Below are 17,703 nucleotides of genomic sequence, written 5' to 3'. Positions count from 1 at the left end.
TTTTTTTTTTTTTTTTTATAAATCTTTTTATTTTATCTTATGTAGGGTTATGTTATCACCACTCATTTCTGCTTTTTGAAGACACAAAAAAAAAAAAAAAACTCCACTACCACTATATGCTTGTTATACTTTCACATTCACATAGCGTATCTAAATATATTATATATATATATATATATATATATATATATATATATATATATATATATATATATATCACATGGTTGTGGCCCTGTGACCGAGACAGATGTGGATCACATAAACAAACGACTTACTAGACTTACAACATAAATTGACCTGAAGTGTGCCTTGGTGGTCTGGTCGGTAAAAAAAGGGGGCATACCCAAGATATGTAATGGGCAGTTTATGAAGAAGGAAGTGCTGAGAAGTGCCCTGAAAAAAGGGAAGGCTGGAGGGTATCGCGTACTGGAACCAACAAAGAACCTGGGCAAGTGGGCTGCTTAACTACCCTCCAGGCTCGTCCCATAAATTCAGTCCACTATACTGGCCTTCTTACTTATGGTTGTGGCCTTATGACAGAGACAGATATGGATCACATAAACATGCGACAAGACTTACAACATAAATAGACCTCACGTGTGCCTTTGTGGTCTGATCAGTATGCAAAGAAAAGGGGGCAAAAGACTCAGGGGAATAACTCTTTATTGATTCTTGTGGTTATTGAGCCAGCTTGGTGAAGGCTTGTGCCATTTCTGCCTAAGGGTTTGTGATGTATGTGGCAAAGCAACCAGACTTCCATCAGCCTAGTTTCTAGGAAGGAATGTCCAGAGAACTGACTTGGGTTAAAACCCAAGTTGCTTAGGAGTAGGGATGAGCCGAACACCCCAGAACATCGCACCAGAACTTTCGAACGGACCCCAAATTCGTACGAACGTTAGAACCCCATTGAAGTCTATGGGACTCGAACGTTCGAAATTAGAAGTGCTAATTTTAACGGCTAATATGCAAGATACTGTCCTAAAAAGGGTTTGGGGACCTGGCTCCTGCCCCAGGGGACATGGGTCAATGCAAAAAAAAGTTTTAAAAATGGCCGTTTTGGCGGGGAGCACTGATTTTAATGATGATTAAAGTGAAAAAAAAAAGTGAAATATTCCTTTAAATATTTGGGGGGTGTCTGTAGTATGCCTGTGAAGTGCCACGTGTTTCCCGTGTTTAGAACAGTCCCTGCACAAAATGACATTTAACGGAAATAACGTCATTTAAAACTGCTTGCGGTTTTAATGTTATATCTGGTTCATGCAATATGGTTGAAAATCATTGAGAAAAATGGCATGGGTAGCCCTCCTTATCCAATACCAGCCCCTTTGGGTCTTGTACGCATATTAAGGGGAACCCCGTACCCATATTAAAAAAAGGAAATGTGTGTGGCCCCCAAGCCCTATATACTCAGAACAGCAGTATACAGGCGGTGCAAACAAGACAGGGACTGTGTAGATTTGTTGTGTTAAGTTGAATCTGTTTGTAATTTTCAACTGGTGCATTTTTAAAGTGTAGCTCAATCTCCTACAACTGACTGAAAGCTCTATTTAAAACGAGCAAGATAGTTAGCTATACAGGTGGATATAGCAGTGTATACTGCGTTCAGAGCACGCAGACAGCACGCATAATCTCCTAACACTGACTGAAAGCTCTATTTAAAACGAGCAAGATAGTTAGCTATATAGGTGGATATAGCGGTGTATACTGCGTTCAGAGCACGCAAACAGCACGCACAATCTCCTAACACTGACTGAAAGCTCTATTTAAAACGAGCAAGATAGTTAGCTATATAGGTGGATATAGCGGTGTATACTGCGTTCAGAGCACGCAGACAGCACGCACAATCTCCTAACACTGACTGCAAGCTCTATTATAAAAGATAGATATATCGCTAGCTATATAGGTGAATATAGCGGTGTATACTGCGGTCAGGGCATGCAGAGAACAACCACTACAGAAGAGCAAGAACGAAAAATCGTCCGATAATGATCGGTGTATACTGTGTTGAAGGTACACAGAACACCCACTAACTGCTACAGACACCAACACACTACACAAGGCCACCGTGCTGGCGGCCTTATATAGTGTGGGGCGTGTACTACACAGCCTGAGCTATGATTGGCCACAGGCATCCTGCCTGTGGCCAATCATGGCTCTCCTCGCTGCCGGCGCTGTGATTGGCCAAGCATGTGGGGTCACAGTGCATGCTTGGCCAATCATGAGCCAGCAATGCACTGCGCCATCGCAGTGCATTTTGGGCCGTGAGCACCACACGAATTTGGCGCGAACGGCCCATAACGTTCGGAATTCGCCGAACGGGCGAACAGCCGATGTTCGACTCGAACGTATGTTCGACTCGAACACGAAGCTCATCCCTACTTAGGAGGATCCTGACATGCCTGATAAACTGACTGCCACTCAGGGGGTGATCACAAAGGGTAGAAACAGGCTACAATCAGATTAGCTGGGTAGATGGGACAGTAGCCAGTCGAGCACCGTCACTGGGCACCAGGTATTGTTAGTCTGAAACAGGTTTATGTCAACCCCCGGGGCCAGTTTGTTGTGTTTTGGTGTATGTAAGATGAAGGGTGTAATCGTTCAGAAAGCGAGTCAGGTGACGTCCGAGCAGTGTCTGACTGCTGGAGCCATTTACAGTCATTTTACTAGGTCATAGAAAATCATAGAAGGCCAAGGAGATGGCTGCTTGGATGGCTAGGCTGGGCAAAGCCCCAAAGAGAGAACGAGTAAGGATTTCAGACATATCCCTGAAGATGGCACTCGTGATGGGTAAGCAGTTGCCACTGACTACGGGTCGGTGCTTCTGTATGCCCTGTAGGAGGGACTAGATGTTATCCCTCACATCTAGTAGAACATTCGTGCAACACCTTTCTCCCGGGGAGGAAGCCCAAGCAATTAACCCCAAATGCCAATAAAGGCATATTATACATACTGAATCAAAGGATGGTATGTATCTCAATCTCCTCATTAAGGCCATTAGGGGCAAGAGTATCCAAAGTAAAAAGCCAGAACATTTCGCGTTCGCACAATTTCGAGAAATGTTCTGCTTCAGAAATAGGTATGGATTCAATCCCCCATACTCGGAGGCCCAGCGTGGACTGATGATGGAACTCTAGAAAGTGTCGTGGCACATTGTGTTTATCGCAGCCCACTTCTGTGAGCTGACGATGCTTGCCAAAGCGTTGCCTAAGGGGACAGATGGTGCGGCCCACATATCACCCAATATAGAGCTCAGATGGGGGTCCTGCTTCAAGATACTCCAGTGTTTTCCAAGAATATGTTCCATTCTTTTATATTGCCTATGGAACCCTGTAATAAAACGTACAACTGGTTCCTCTCAAGAAGCATGTTAGGCTGCTGAGACAGTTTTGCATGGGTCTCAAGGAATGGGAGGTTGGGTTACTGAGAAAAGAATATAAACTGGTTTGTTTGGGGGCTTACCATACCCCTAAACTAGCAGAATAAGGGACAAGGACAATGCCCGTTCGATTTGTAGGTTCCGTAGGGGGAACTAACAAAAGGATATGGGAGACAACGAATGGTAACAATTTGATATGACATAAAGAATGTGGCAATGAATCTTACCTGCGACAGTAAGCCATGCAAGTGAGTTCACGGTGGACTATGGCGGGAGTGCAATGTAACAGGAAGGTGTGGCGTGATGTCATGCACGAGGCAAAACAACAACGTTTGTGTAGAAAAATAGAATGAGAGATGTGTGTATGAATGATTCGTAAGTTCCACTGCGGAATCCAAACATATGGTATGGGTGACTCTGCGATTGGTTACAAATTGACATGACAAAACATGGTAAAGAATCCTACCTGCGACAGTGGCAATGCGACTGGGTTTGCATCGGTCTGTAGCGGCAACATGACCAAGGAGTGTGGTGTGGTGCCGTGCATGAGACACACAAAATGACTTGATTTGGTAACAGGGAAAGAACCATGTATGGATGATTCCTAAGTTCCGTGGCGGGAACTCAACAGACGATATGGGGAATACAACAAATGGCAAAGATTAGGACATGATACGAATGCAAAGTAATGACTCCTACCTAAGACAGTGAGCAAGACTTGATGGACAAACCACAAAAAAGCAACTGCAACACATTATTCAGGAACAACAGACTCACAAACATGAAGTGAACTGAAGAGCCGGCCTGGTGACGTAACGAATCGCGCACTGGACCCGACAAAGAGCATGGGCGAGTGGGCTGCTTAAATACCCTCTTATTATACAGCCCTTCTTATACATATATATAGTCATTTCTGAACCATTTCAGATTGAGTCTGTATAAAGTCACTATATTAACATAGAATGGAGAAGCCCCAGTTTCTAAACCGTTAACACTTTGTTAGGACAGACATTGAGGGTTATTTTCTAAAACTGGAGAGTGTAAAATCTAGTGTAGCTCTGCATAGAAACCAATCAGCTTCCAGGTTGTACTGCCAAAGCTTAATTGAACATGCTGAAGTTAGAAGCTGATTGGCTACCATGCATGGCTACACAGGATTCTGAGTGCATCGGTTTTAGTAAATCCCCCTCCCCCCAATTTAGTCTAGTTTAGTCATCTGACAAGGAGATTACCTAGCACAGTACAGGCATGGTTAAATAGAGGAAACCGAACACATGATGGAGGAGATCCAGAACCTCTCCCGTCCTCTTCTGGAGCAGGTGGATGTGGAATCTCTGGATGCCCCAAACTCCACTTTAGAGATTGAGGCAGCTATTTCATCCCTTCCCCCTGCAAAAATGCCAGGTCTGGATGGTTTGCCTGGGAAATTGGTATAAGATGTATGCAGAAAATTTGGCCCCCAGATTGCAAGCTCTTTACGCACAATGTTTGGAGAATAGTTCTCTCTCCCACACAATGTACCAGGCCCACATAGTTCTCATTCCCAAACCTGGTAAAGACCAAATCTCTGTGCCTCCCTTAGGCCTATTTCACTTTTAAATTATGATTTAAAAATTATGACCAAGATACTCACTACAAGATTGGTTCAGGTACTGCCCTCCCCTATCAATATACAGTGGTGTGAAAAAGTGTTTGCCCCCTTCCTCATTTCCTGTTCCTTTGCATGTTTGTCACACTTAAGTGTTTCGGAACATCAAACCAATTTAAACAATAGTCAAGGACAACACAAGTAAACACAAAATGCAATTTGTAAATGAAGGTGTTTATTATTAAAGGTGAAAAAAAATCCAAACCATCATGGCCCTGTGTGAAAAAGTGATTGCCCCCTAAACCTAATAACTGGTTGGGCCACCCTTAGCAGCAACAACTGCAACCAAGCGTTTGCGATAACGTGCAATGAGGCTTTTACAGCGTCCTGGAGGAATTTTGGCCCACTCATCTTTGCAGAATTGTCCTAATTCAGTTACATTAGAGGGTTTTCGAGCATGAACGGCCTTTTTAAGGTCATACCACAACATCTCAATAGGATTCAGGTCAGGACTTTGGCTAGGCCACTCCAAAGTCTTCATTTTGTTTTTCTTCAGCCATTCGGTGGTGGACTTGCTGGTGTGTTTAGGATCATTGTCCTGCTGCAGAACCCAAGTTTGTTTCAGCTTGAGTACACGAACAGATGGTCGGACATTCTCCTTCAGGATCTCTTGGTAGACAGCAGAATTCATAGTTCCTTTTATCACGGCAAGTCTTCCAGGTCCTGAAGCAGCAAAACAGCCCCAGACCATCACACTACCACCACCATATTTTACTGTTGGTATAATGTTCTTTTTATGAAATGCAGTGTTCCTTCTACGCCAGATATACTTGGACACACACCTTCCAAAGAGTTCCACTTTTGTCTCATCGGTCCACAGAATGTTGTCCCAAAAGTCTTGGGGATCATCAAGATGTGTTGTGGAGAAATTGAGATGAGCTTTGATGTTCTTTTTGCTCAGCAGTGGTTTTCTCCTTGGAACTCTGCCATGCAGGCCATTTTTGCCCAGTTTTTTCCTGATGGTGGAGGCATGAATGCTGACCTTAACTGAGGCAAGTGAGGCCTGCAGTTCCTTGGACGTTGTTGTGGGGTCTTTTGTGACCTCTTGGATGAGTCGTCTCTGCTCTCTTGGGGTAATTTTGGGTGGCCGGCCACTCCTGGGAAGGTTCACCACTGTTCCATGTCTTCGCCATTTGTGGATAATGGCTCTCACTGTGGTTCGCTGGATTCCCAAAGCTTTGGAAATGGCTTTATAACCCTTTCCAGACTGATAGATCTCAATTACTTTCTTTCTCAATTGTTCCTGAATTTCTTTGGGTCTCGGCATGATGTGTAGCTTTTAAGGATCTTCTGGTGGACCTTACTGTGCCAAGCAGCTCCTATTTAAGTGATGCCTTGATTGTGAACAGGTGTGGCAATAATCAGGCCTGGGTGTGGCTAGAGAAATTGAACTCAGGTGTGGACAACCACAGTTATAGTATGTTTTAACAAGGGGGGCCATGATGGTTTGGATTTTTTTTCACCTTTAACCACTTGCCGACCGCCTCACGCCGATGTACGTCATCAGAATGGCACGGGCAGGCATAAGCACATATATGTACGTCCTTTGCCTCCCGCGGGTCGGGGGCCCGATCGGGCCCCCGCCCGGTGCCTGCGGCGGTCGGTTTTCGTTCGGGAGCGATCCCGGACGAGGGGACGGCCATTCATTCATGGCCACCCCCTCGCGATCGCTCCCGACGAATGGAAATCCCCGGTGACATCACTTCCTCTCCTGTAATGTAAACACAGGAGAGGAAGTGATGTATTCTCTCCTCCGTGTCGGTATTTTTCGTTCCGACACGGAGGAGAGCGGATCAGTGAGTTGCACCAACACATCCCACACACAGTAGAACATGCCAGGCACACTCACACCCCCCCTTTACCCCCCGATCACCCCCCCAATTACCCCTGCCCCCCAGTCACAGTGACACCAATGTCATTTTTTTTTTTTTTTTTTTTTTTTTTGCATTGGTGTCATTTGTGACTGTAATAACTGTTAGGGCAGTTAGGGTTAGCCCCCTTTAGTTCTAATGTACCCCCCTAACCCCCCCAATAAAGGTTTAACCCCGTGATCACCCCCCGTCGCCAGTGTCACTAAGGCTGGGTTCACATTGCAGCGGTTTATGAGAACGAATGTGATTCGCACCGCACTGCAGTGCAAATCACATCCGATCTCTGTGCGATTCGAGTTCAGCCATTCGCCGCACCCGCCGCACCCGCCACACCCGCCGCACCCGCCGCAAATTCGCACGGGACCCTTTTTTTGGCCCGCAGCAGAATCGGATCGCATGGGTGTTCACACCATGCGATCCGAGTTTGCAGATCGCACTGCGATATGCGAACTGATCTGGGGGTGTCAGTAACATTTCACTGACACTCCCAGCAGTTCGCATAGGGCAGTGTGAACTGCCGCCGGGAGGCATGCGATGCGGGAACCCGCCGCGGATTCGCGGCGTTTCCGCATCGCTCCAGTGTGAACCCAGCCTAATAAGCGATCATTTTTCTGATCGCCGTATTAGTGTCACAGGTGACGCTAGTTAGGCAGGTAGGTATTTAGGTTCGCCGCAGCTTTTTATAGCGCTAGGGACCCCCATATACTACCGCATAAAGCCCCCTGATTGCCCCCTAGTTAACCCTTTCACCAGTGATCACCATATAACTGTTACAGGTGACGCTGGTTGGTTAGTTATTTTTTTATAGTTTCAGGGCACCCGCCATTTATTACCTAATAAAGGTTTAACCCCCTGATCACCCGGCAGGTGTCATTTGTGACTAATAACTGTTAGGGCAGTTAGGGTTAGCCCCCTTTAGTTCTAAGGTACCCCCCTAACCCCCCCAATAAAGGTTTAACCCCGTGATCACCCCCCGTCGCCAGTGTCACTAAGGCTGGGTTCACATTGCAGCGGTTTATGAGAACGGATGTGATTCGCACCGCACTGCAGTGCAAATCACATCCGATCTCTGTGCGATTCGAGTTCAGCTATACAGATAGTATGGCTGAATTCGTGTCGCACCCGCCGCACCCGCCGCAAACTCGCACGGGACCCTTTTTTTGGTCCGCAGCAGAATCGGATCGCATGGGTGTTCACACCATGCGATCCAAGTTTGCAGATCGCACTGCGATATGCGAACTGATCTGGGGGTGTCATTAACATTTCACTGACACTCCCAGCAGTTCGCATAGGGCAGTGTGAACTGCCGCCGGGAGGCATGCGATGCGGGAACCCGCCGCGCATTCGTGGCGTTCCCGCATCGCTCCAGTGTGAACCCAGCCTAATAAGCGATCGTTTTTCTGATCGCTGTATTAGTGTCACAGGTGACGCTAGTTAGGCAGGTAGGTATTTAGGTTCGCCGCAGCTTTTTATAGCGCCAGGGACCCCCATATACTACCGCATAAAGCCCCCTGATTGCCCCCTAGTTAACCCTTTCACCAGTGATCACCATATAACTGTTACAGGTGACGCTGGTTGGTTAGTTATTTTTTTATAGTTTCAGGGCACCCGCCATTTATTACCTAGTCTCACTAGTGTACCCCTAAATTTAGGGGTGTCTACTTTCTAAAATGGGGTCATTTGGGGGGGGGGGGTTTGTGCCATCTTGGCATTTTATGGCCTTCAAAACTGTAACGCCCTTAGAAAGCCTGAAGGCGGTGCTTGGTTTTTGGGGCCCCGTACGCGGCTAGGCTCCCAAAAAGTCCCACATATGTGGTATCCCCGTACTCAGGAGAAGCAGCAGAATTTATTTTGGGGTGTCATTTCACATATGCCCATGGCATGCGTGAGCAATATATCATTTAGTGACAACTTTGTGAAAAAAAAAAAAAGTTTGTAATTTTCCCGCAACTTGTGGCAAAATATAAAATATTCCATGGACTCAACATGCCTCTCAGCAAATAGCTTGGGGTGTCTACTTTCTAAAATGGGGTCATTTGTGGGGGTTTTGTGCCATCTTGGCATTTTATGGCCTTCAAAACTGTAATAGGTAGTGAGAAGTGAACTCAAAAAATTACGCCCTTAGAAAGCCTGAAGGCGGTGCTTGGTTTTCGGGGCCCCGTACGCGGCTAGGCTCCCAAAAAGTCCCACATATGTGGTATCCCCGTACTCAGGAGAAGCAGCAGAATTTATTTTGGGGTGTCATTTCACATATGCCCATGGCATGCATGAGCAATATATCATTTAGTGACAACTTTGTGAAAAAAAAAAAAAAAAAAAAAAAGTTTGTAATTTTCCCGCAACTTGTGGCAAAATATAAAATATTCCATGGACTCAACATGCCTCTCAGCAAATAGCTTGGGGTGTCTACTTTCTAAAATGGGGTCATTTGTGGGGGTTTTGTGCCATCTTGGCATTTTATGGCCTTCAAAACTGTAATAGGTAGTGAGGCGTGAAATCAAAAATTGACGCCCTTAGAAAGCCTGAAGGCGGTGCTTGGTTTTCGGGGCCCTGTACGCGGCTAGGCTCCCAAAAAGTCCCACATATGTGGTATCCCCGTACTCAGGAGAAGCAGCAGAATTTATTTTGGGGTGTCATTTCACATACGCCCATAGCATGTGTGAGCAATATATCATTTAGTGACAACTTTGTGTAAAAAAAAAAAAAAAATTTTTTTTTTGTCATTATTCAATCGCTTGAGGCAAAAAAATAAAATATTCAATGGGCTCAACATGCCTCTTATCAATTTCCTTAGGGGGTCTACTTTCCAAAATGGGGTCATTTGGGGGGGTTTTGTACTGCCCTGTCATTTTAGCACCTCAAGAAATGAGATAGGCAGTCGTAAACTAAAAGCTGCGTAAATTCCAGAAAACGTACCTTAGTTTGTAGATGTGACAACTTTTGCGCAAACCAATAAATATACAATTATTGACTTTTTTTTTACCAAAGACATGTGGCTGAATACATTTTGTCCTAAATGTATGACTAAAATTGAGTTTATTGGATTTTTCTAATAACAAAAAGTAGAAAATATCATTTTTTTTCAAAATTTGCGGTCTTTTTACGTTTATATCGCAAAAAATAAAAATCGCAGAGGCAATCAAATACCATCAAAAGAAAGCTCTATTTGTGGGAAGAAAAGGACGCAAATTTTGTTTGGGTACAACATTGCATGACCGCGCAATTACCAGTTAAAGCAGCGCAGTGCCAAAGTGTAAAAAGACCTCTGGTCATTTACCAGCAAAATGGTCCGGTCTGAAAGTGGTTAATAATAAACACCTTCATTTACAAATTGCATTTTGTGTTTACTTGTGTTGTCCTTGACTATTGTTTAAATTGGTTTGATGTTCCGAAACAAGTGAAAAAAATCAAGTGTGACAAACATGAAAGGAACAGGAAATGAGGAAGGGGGCAAACACTTTTTCACACCACTGTAGACCAAACCGGGTTTATGCCGGGGAAGTCTACAGATATAAATTTGAGACAAGTATTAACACACCTGCAAACTCCCCCCCCCCCTTTTCTTCTCAGGTGTTGGCGGCCTTAAACATAGATAAGGCCTTTGACACTGTAATTTGGGACTACATGCTTACTGTAATACAGGCCTTCGGATTCGGTCCCATCTTCTGCAAATGGATCCCCATTTTGTATAAGTCACCAACAGCACAAACCAAATTGGTAGGCATGCTCTCTGAGATGTTCCAGATACAACGGGGAACCAGACAGGGGTGTTCACTCTCTACATTTTTGTTTGCCCTGGTGATGGAGCCTCTTGCCACTGCCATCAATACACTAGTGTGGTAGGCATATGAGTGGGCACTATAATTGAAAAGCTAGCTCTGTATGCCAATGATTTAGTGAATTTTTTTAAATTATCCCGGCTCTTCTAAAGGCCCTTAACATTTTTTCCCCCGATTCACATTCCTATCTGGACTAAAAGTTAATTGGGAAAAATCTGAATTTTTATCTATTGACCGGGGGGCTAGTCAGGCGGCAGACCCCTCACTTCCCTTGTGCTGGGCCCTGTTGATCTGTTATCTGGGGATTACCCTTACCCCCAATGTGACGGACTTTATTGAATTGAATCTTACTCCCCTTCTCTCAACACTTAAATCTAAACTATGTGCTTGGGACAATCTGCCTCTATTTCTTATAGGCAGACTAAACCTATTTAAAATTAAGTGCCTACCCATCTATATGTCATATGACACACCCTGGATACCTAAACATTTATTTACACAATTAGATGCTATTATTTCTCCATTCTTATGGAAATCTAAAACTCACAGGTTTCTTAATCAACCATTCGGTGGCCTTGGACAGAGGGGGGATTAGCCTGCCCAGACCTTCAAAAAAATGTTTTACACCCCTATTTACACATGCTCATAATTGGGTGATCTGCAGTGATACATACGCCTCAATGATACTAGAATCTGCCTTTTTGGGGTCCTTTGAGTCATTGAGAAATGCACTATACAGAGGCCTCTATGCACCTTTTGCTCTCACGCACTCTATGAAAACAGTAATGCATGTGTGGCAAATACAAGTGTGTAGACATAAAGAAGACCCGAATAGAGGGTCTCCGGCTACCCCCTTGTGGTTCAATCCACTCCTTGTGGACATCCATTCTATCCCTGAACTGAGAATTTGGGCAACAAGGGGCATCAAGGAAATTGAACATACTGTATATGTGAGGACAGCGCTATCCTTCCCTTAAATTCTCTTAAACAGAAATTCGAGTTGTCTAATCATCATTTCCTTCGATATCGCCAGCTCAGATATGCCTTTTCTTCCCAATTAGGGTCTCAGTCAATATTAGCTCTCCATTCCAATCTGGAATCCCTACTGTGAGATAACGAACTGGTAAGGCACTACTGCCATCAGTGCATTTTGGTCTTGAAACTCTACAGGTCAAGTGGCAGGTAGACTTCCCTGTATTAGATACGGAAGATTGGGAAGACATACGAGAATATCCCTTTCTTCAATCAGTAGTGGTAAAGGATTTCTTAATCCAATTAATGCTTCTGTATAGGGTGCTCTTTCCGGGAGGAGGTAGTGCAGTTTATAACCTCGATATTAACAATTCCAGTCCCACAGACCATATTGGTTTGTTTGGTGAATTCATACTGGACTTAGAGGCTCTATGTTTCTTTCCTTGGTTTGTTTGTTGGGCCTTGTGGTCACTCTGGCACAGCAACTGAATTCTTATAGGCCTGCTGCTCTTTTATGCCCATAAGGCAATATTATTAACATGGAAACAATCAGAGGCTCCCTCCCTAAATCTTTGGATTAATTCTGCGATCCCATTGAATAAAGCCACATATCACTCTCGTGGATGCATTGCTAAATTCGACAAAGTGTGGAAAATATGGCTGTAATCTTTCTCCACTAATGCTGCTCAATAATTGGGGCTGACTAGGATGGTGTCCAATTACTCTCTTTATAATCTTACCAGTTAAACTCTCACATTATTCATCTGTTTTAAACCTTAATTTCCTTTAATATACTAGGCCTAGTACACAAGTGCCCCCTTGGGATATTTGATTCCTATTGAAGAAGTGTAGCATATTTTTTCATTTCACTGATTTATTACATTGAGAGACTGAGCAGTTTAAATTTTAGGTTGGTTTATGTCTTGTTTGGTAGCTAACTTGTTGATATGTACCTTGACCAGTGTAGATCAGATGTCTCCGACTTTCTTTTTCTGCCCGACCATAAGTACTCACCCCACCCCTTCTAATTACCTAGATTAATGTGATCAGACATGAAATGGAGTACAAATGGCCATAGAAGCCTTTTTATTAACAACACTTATTAACCACTTTCAGACCGGACCATTTTGCTGGTAAATGACCAGAGGTCTTTTTACACTTTGGCACTGCGCTGCTTTAACTGGTAATTGCGCGGTCATGCAATGTTGTACCCAAACAAAATTTGCGTCCTTTTCTTCCCACAAATAGAGCTTTCTTTTGATGGTATTTGATTGCCTCTGCGATTTTTATTTTTTGCGATATAAACGTAAAAAGACCGCAAATTTTGAAAAAAAATGATATTTTCTACTTTTTGTTATTAGAAAAATCCAATAAACTCAATTTTAGTCATACATTTAGGCCAAAATGTATTCAGCCACATGTCTTTGGTAAAAAAAAAGTCAATAATTGTATATTTATTGGTTTGCGCAAAAGTTGTCACATCTACAAACTAAGGTACGTTTTCTGGAATTTACGCAGCTTTTAGTTTACGACTGCCTATCTCATTTCTTGAGGTGCTAAAATGGCAGGGCAGTACAAAACCCCCCCAAATGACCCCATTTTGGAAAGTAGACCCCCTAAGGAAATTGATAAGAGGCATGTTGAGCCCATTGAATATTTTATTTTTTTGCCTCAAGCGATTGAATAATGACAAAAAAAAATTTTTTTTTTTTTTTTTACACAAAGTTGTCACTAAATGATATATTGCTCACACATGCTATGGGCGTATGTGAAATGACACCCCAAAATAAATTCTGCTGCTTCTCCTGAGTACGGGGATACCACATATGTGGGACTTTTTGGGAGCCTAGCCACGTACGGGGCCCCGAAAACCAAGCACCGCCTTCAGGCTTTCTAAGGGCGTAAATTTTTGAGTTCACTTCTCACTACCTATTACAGTTTTGAAGGCCATAAAATGCCAAGATGGCACAAAACCCCCACAAATGACCCCATTTTAGAAAGTAGACACCCCAAGCTATTTGCTGAGAGGCATGTTGAGTTCATGGAATATTTTATATTTTGCCACAAGTTGCGGGAAAATTACAAACTTTTTTTTTTTTTTTTTCACAAAGTTGTCACTAAATGATATATTGCTCACACATGCCATGGGCATATGTGAAATGACACCCCAAAATAAATTCTGCTGCTTCTCCTGAGTACGGGGATACCACATATGTGGGACTTTTTGGGAGCCTAGCCGCGTACGGGGCCCCGAAAACCAAGCACCGCCTTCAGGCTTTCTAAGGGCGTAAATATTTGACTTCACTCCTCACTACCTATTACAGTTTTGAAGGCCATAAAATGCCAAGATGGCACAAAACCCCCACAAATGACCCCATTTTAGAAAGTAGACACCCCAAGCTATTTGCTGAGAGGCATGTTGAGTCCATGGAATATTTTATATTTTGCCACAAGTTGCGGGAAAATTACAAACTTTTTTTTTTTTTTTTTTTTTTCACAAAGTTGTCACTAAATGATATATTGCTCACGCATGCCATGGGCATATGTGAAATGACACCCCAAAATAAATTCTGCTGCTTCTCCTGAGTACGGGGATACCACATATGTGGGACTTTTTGGGAGCCTAGCCGCGTACGGGGCCCCGAAAACCAAGCACCGCCTTCAGGCTTTCTAAGGGCGTTACAGTTTTGAAGGCCATAAAATGCCAAGATGGCACAAACCCCCCCCAAATGACCCCATTTTGGAAAGTAGACACCCCTAAATTTAGGGGTACACTAGTGAGACTAGGTAATAAATGGCGGGTGCCCTGAAACTATAAAAAAATAACTAACCAACCAGCGTCACCTGTAACAGTTATATGGTGATCACTGGTGAAAGGGTTAACTAGGGGGCAATCAGGGGGCTTTATGCGGTAGTATATGGGGGTCCCTGGCGCTATAAAAAGCTGCGGCGAACCTAAATACCTACCTGCCTAACTAGCGTCACCTGTGACACTAATACAGCGATCAGAAAAACGATCGCTTATTAGGCTGGGTTCACACTGGAGCGATGCGGGAACGCCACGAATGCGCGGCGGGTTCCCGCATCGCATGCCTCCCGGCGGCAGTTCACACTGCCCTATGCGAACTGCTGGGAGTGTCAGTGAAATGTTACTGACACCCCCAGATCAGTTCGCATATCGCAGTGCGATCTGCAAACTCGGATCGCATGGTGTGAACACCCATGCGATCCGATTCTGCTGCGGGCCAAAAAAAGGGTCCCGTGCGAATTTGCGGCGGGTGCGGCGGGTGTGGCGGGTGCGGCGGGTGCGGCGGGTGCGGCGAATGGCTGAACTCGAATCGCACAGAGATCGGATGTGATTTGCACTGCAGTGCGGTGCGAATCACATCCGTTCTCAAACCGCTGCAATCTGAACCCAGCCTTAGTGACACTGGCGACGGGGGGTGATCACGGGGTTAAACCTTTATTGGGGGGGTTAGGGGGGTACCTTAGAACTAAAGGGGGCTAACCCTAACTGCCCTAACAGTTATTAGTCACAAATGACACCCGCCGGGTGATCAGGGGGTTAAACCTTTATTAGGTAATAAATGGCGGGTGCCCTGAAACTATAAAAAAATAACTAACCAACCAGCGTCACCTGTAACAGTTATATGGTGATCACTGGTGAAAGGGTTAACTAGGGGGCAATCAGGGGGCTTTATGCGGTAGTATATGGGGGTCCCTGGCGCTATAAAAAGCTGCGGCGAACCTAAATACCTACCTGCCTAACTAGCGTCACCTGTGACACTAATACGGCGATCAGAAAAATGATCGCTTATTAGGCTGGGTTCACACTGGAGCGATGCGGAAACGCCGCGAATCCGCGGCGGGTTCCCGCATCGCATGCCTCCCGGCGGCAGTTCACACTGCCCTATGCGAACTGCTGGGAGTGTCAGTGAAATGTTACTGACACCCCCAGATCAGTTCGCATATCGCAGTGCGATCTGCAAACTCGGATCGCATGGTGTGAACACCCATGCGATCCGATTCTGCTGCGGGCCAAAAAAAGGGTCCCGTGCGAATTTGCGGCGGGTGCGGCGGGTGTGGCGGGTGCGGCGGGTGCGGCGAATGGCTGAACTCGAATCGCACAGAGATCGGATGTGATTTGCACTGCAGTGCGGTGCGAATCACATTCGTTCTCATAAACCGCTGCAATGTGAACCCAGCCTTAGTGACACTGGCGACGGGGGGTGATCACGGGGTTAAACCTTTATTGGGGGGGTTAGGGGGGTACATTAGAACTAAAGGGGGCTAACTCTAACTGCCCTAACAGTTATTACAGTCACAAATGACACCAATGCAAAAAAAAAAAAAAAAAAAAAAAAAAATGACATTGGTGTCACTGTGACTGGGGGGCAGGGGTAATTGGGGGGGTGATCGGGGGGTAAAGGGGGGGTGTGAGTGTGCCTGGCATGTTCTACTGTGTGTGTAGAGTGTTGGTGCAACTCACCGATCCGCTCTCCTCCGTGTCGGAACGGAAAATACCGACACGGAGGAGAGAATACATCACTTCCTCTCCTGTGTTTACATTACAGGAGAGGAAGTGATGTCACCGGGGATTTCCATTCGTCGAGAGCGATCGCGAGGGGGTGGCCATGAATGAATGGCCGCCCCCTCATCCCGGATCGCTCTCGAAGAAATGCCGACCGCCGCAGGCACCGGGGGGGGGCCCGATCGGGCCCCCCACCCGCGGGCAGGCAGGGACTTATATATACGCCCATATGCCTGCCCGTGCCATTCTGCCGACGTATATCGTCGTGCGGCGGTCGGCAAGTGGTTAAAATAACATTCTTTTACATCAACATCTGAAACCAAACCAAACAGTCCTCAGACCTGTTGATCTATGACGGCAACTCCAAAATTCCAAGACATGCAACATTGGGGAACCTTCACCATGATAAGGCCTCCAGAAATGACACACCAGCTCAGTGACAACCCCACTACCCGCAATGCAACCATTACCCTAGTCCAGCTAAACCATGTTAACTGGAATCCACCAGAGGGGCACATACCACTGATGAGTCCCCCACACTTCCATCTCGTAAGTATTTTCTTACACCGTCAAAGACCAAACTACTGCCACCGCCCGCAAGGGTGACACCTTACCCTTATAGGGGCCCCATCCACACCCTCAAGGCATGTTGAATCCAATCCTGTAACCCCAGGGACCACAAATCTATCCCCACCACTGATAGGTGGACACCATCCCCCTTTAGGTACATGCAAATGACCATGCTCCCATTTCGAATAAAAAATCGGCCCACTACTTTATTGACTTTTATGTGAGTCTTGTTGAGTTTTGAAACCGACCTCGCTATGTGCCAAGTCATCCAAGCCACCATGTTGGACCACAAGACCAACATATTGGGGAAACCACAGTATAACACCAAGACCACCATGACTACTCACCCCTAAGGATGAGCCGAACACCCCCCAGTTCGGTTCGCACCAGAACCTGCAAACAGACCTAAACTTTGTGTGAACTTTAGAACCCTATTAAAGACTATGGGACTCGAACATTCAAAATCTAAAGTGCTAATTTTAAAGGCTAATATGCAAGTTACTGTCCTAAAAAGTGTTTGGGGACCTGGGTCCTTCCCCAGGGGACATGGATCAATGCAAAAAAAGTTTTAAAAAGGGCCATTTTTTCGGGAGCAGTGATTTTAATAATGATTAAAGTGAAACAATAAAAGTGTCATTTTCCTTTAAATTTCGTACCTGGGGGGTGTCTATAGTATGCCTGTGAAGGGGCGCATGTTTCCCATCCTTAGAACTGTCCCTGCACAAAGTGTAATTTCTGCAGAAAAAAAAGTCATTTAAAATCACTCGTGGCTATAATGAATTGTCGGCTCCCATAATACAGAGAACACTCATTGATAAAAAGAAAAGAAAAAAAAAAGTGTGGGGTTCCCCCAAATTCAATTACCAAGCCCTTCAGGTCTGGTATGCATATTAAGGGGAACCCAGCATCCAATTTAAAAAAAAATTCACGTGGGGTTCCCCCTAAATATCCATACC

The sequence above is a fragment of the Lithobates pipiens genome, unplaced genomic scaffold (genome assembly GCF_037356315.1).
Source record: "Lithobates pipiens isolate NorthernLeopardFrog02 unplaced genomic scaffold, aLitPip1_a1.2 Scaffold_25, whole genome shotgun sequence".
Lineage (NCBI taxonomy): Eukaryota > Metazoa > Chordata > Amphibia > Anura > Ranidae > Lithobates > Lithobates pipiens.
This window is presented reverse-complemented; position numbering follows the sequence as displayed.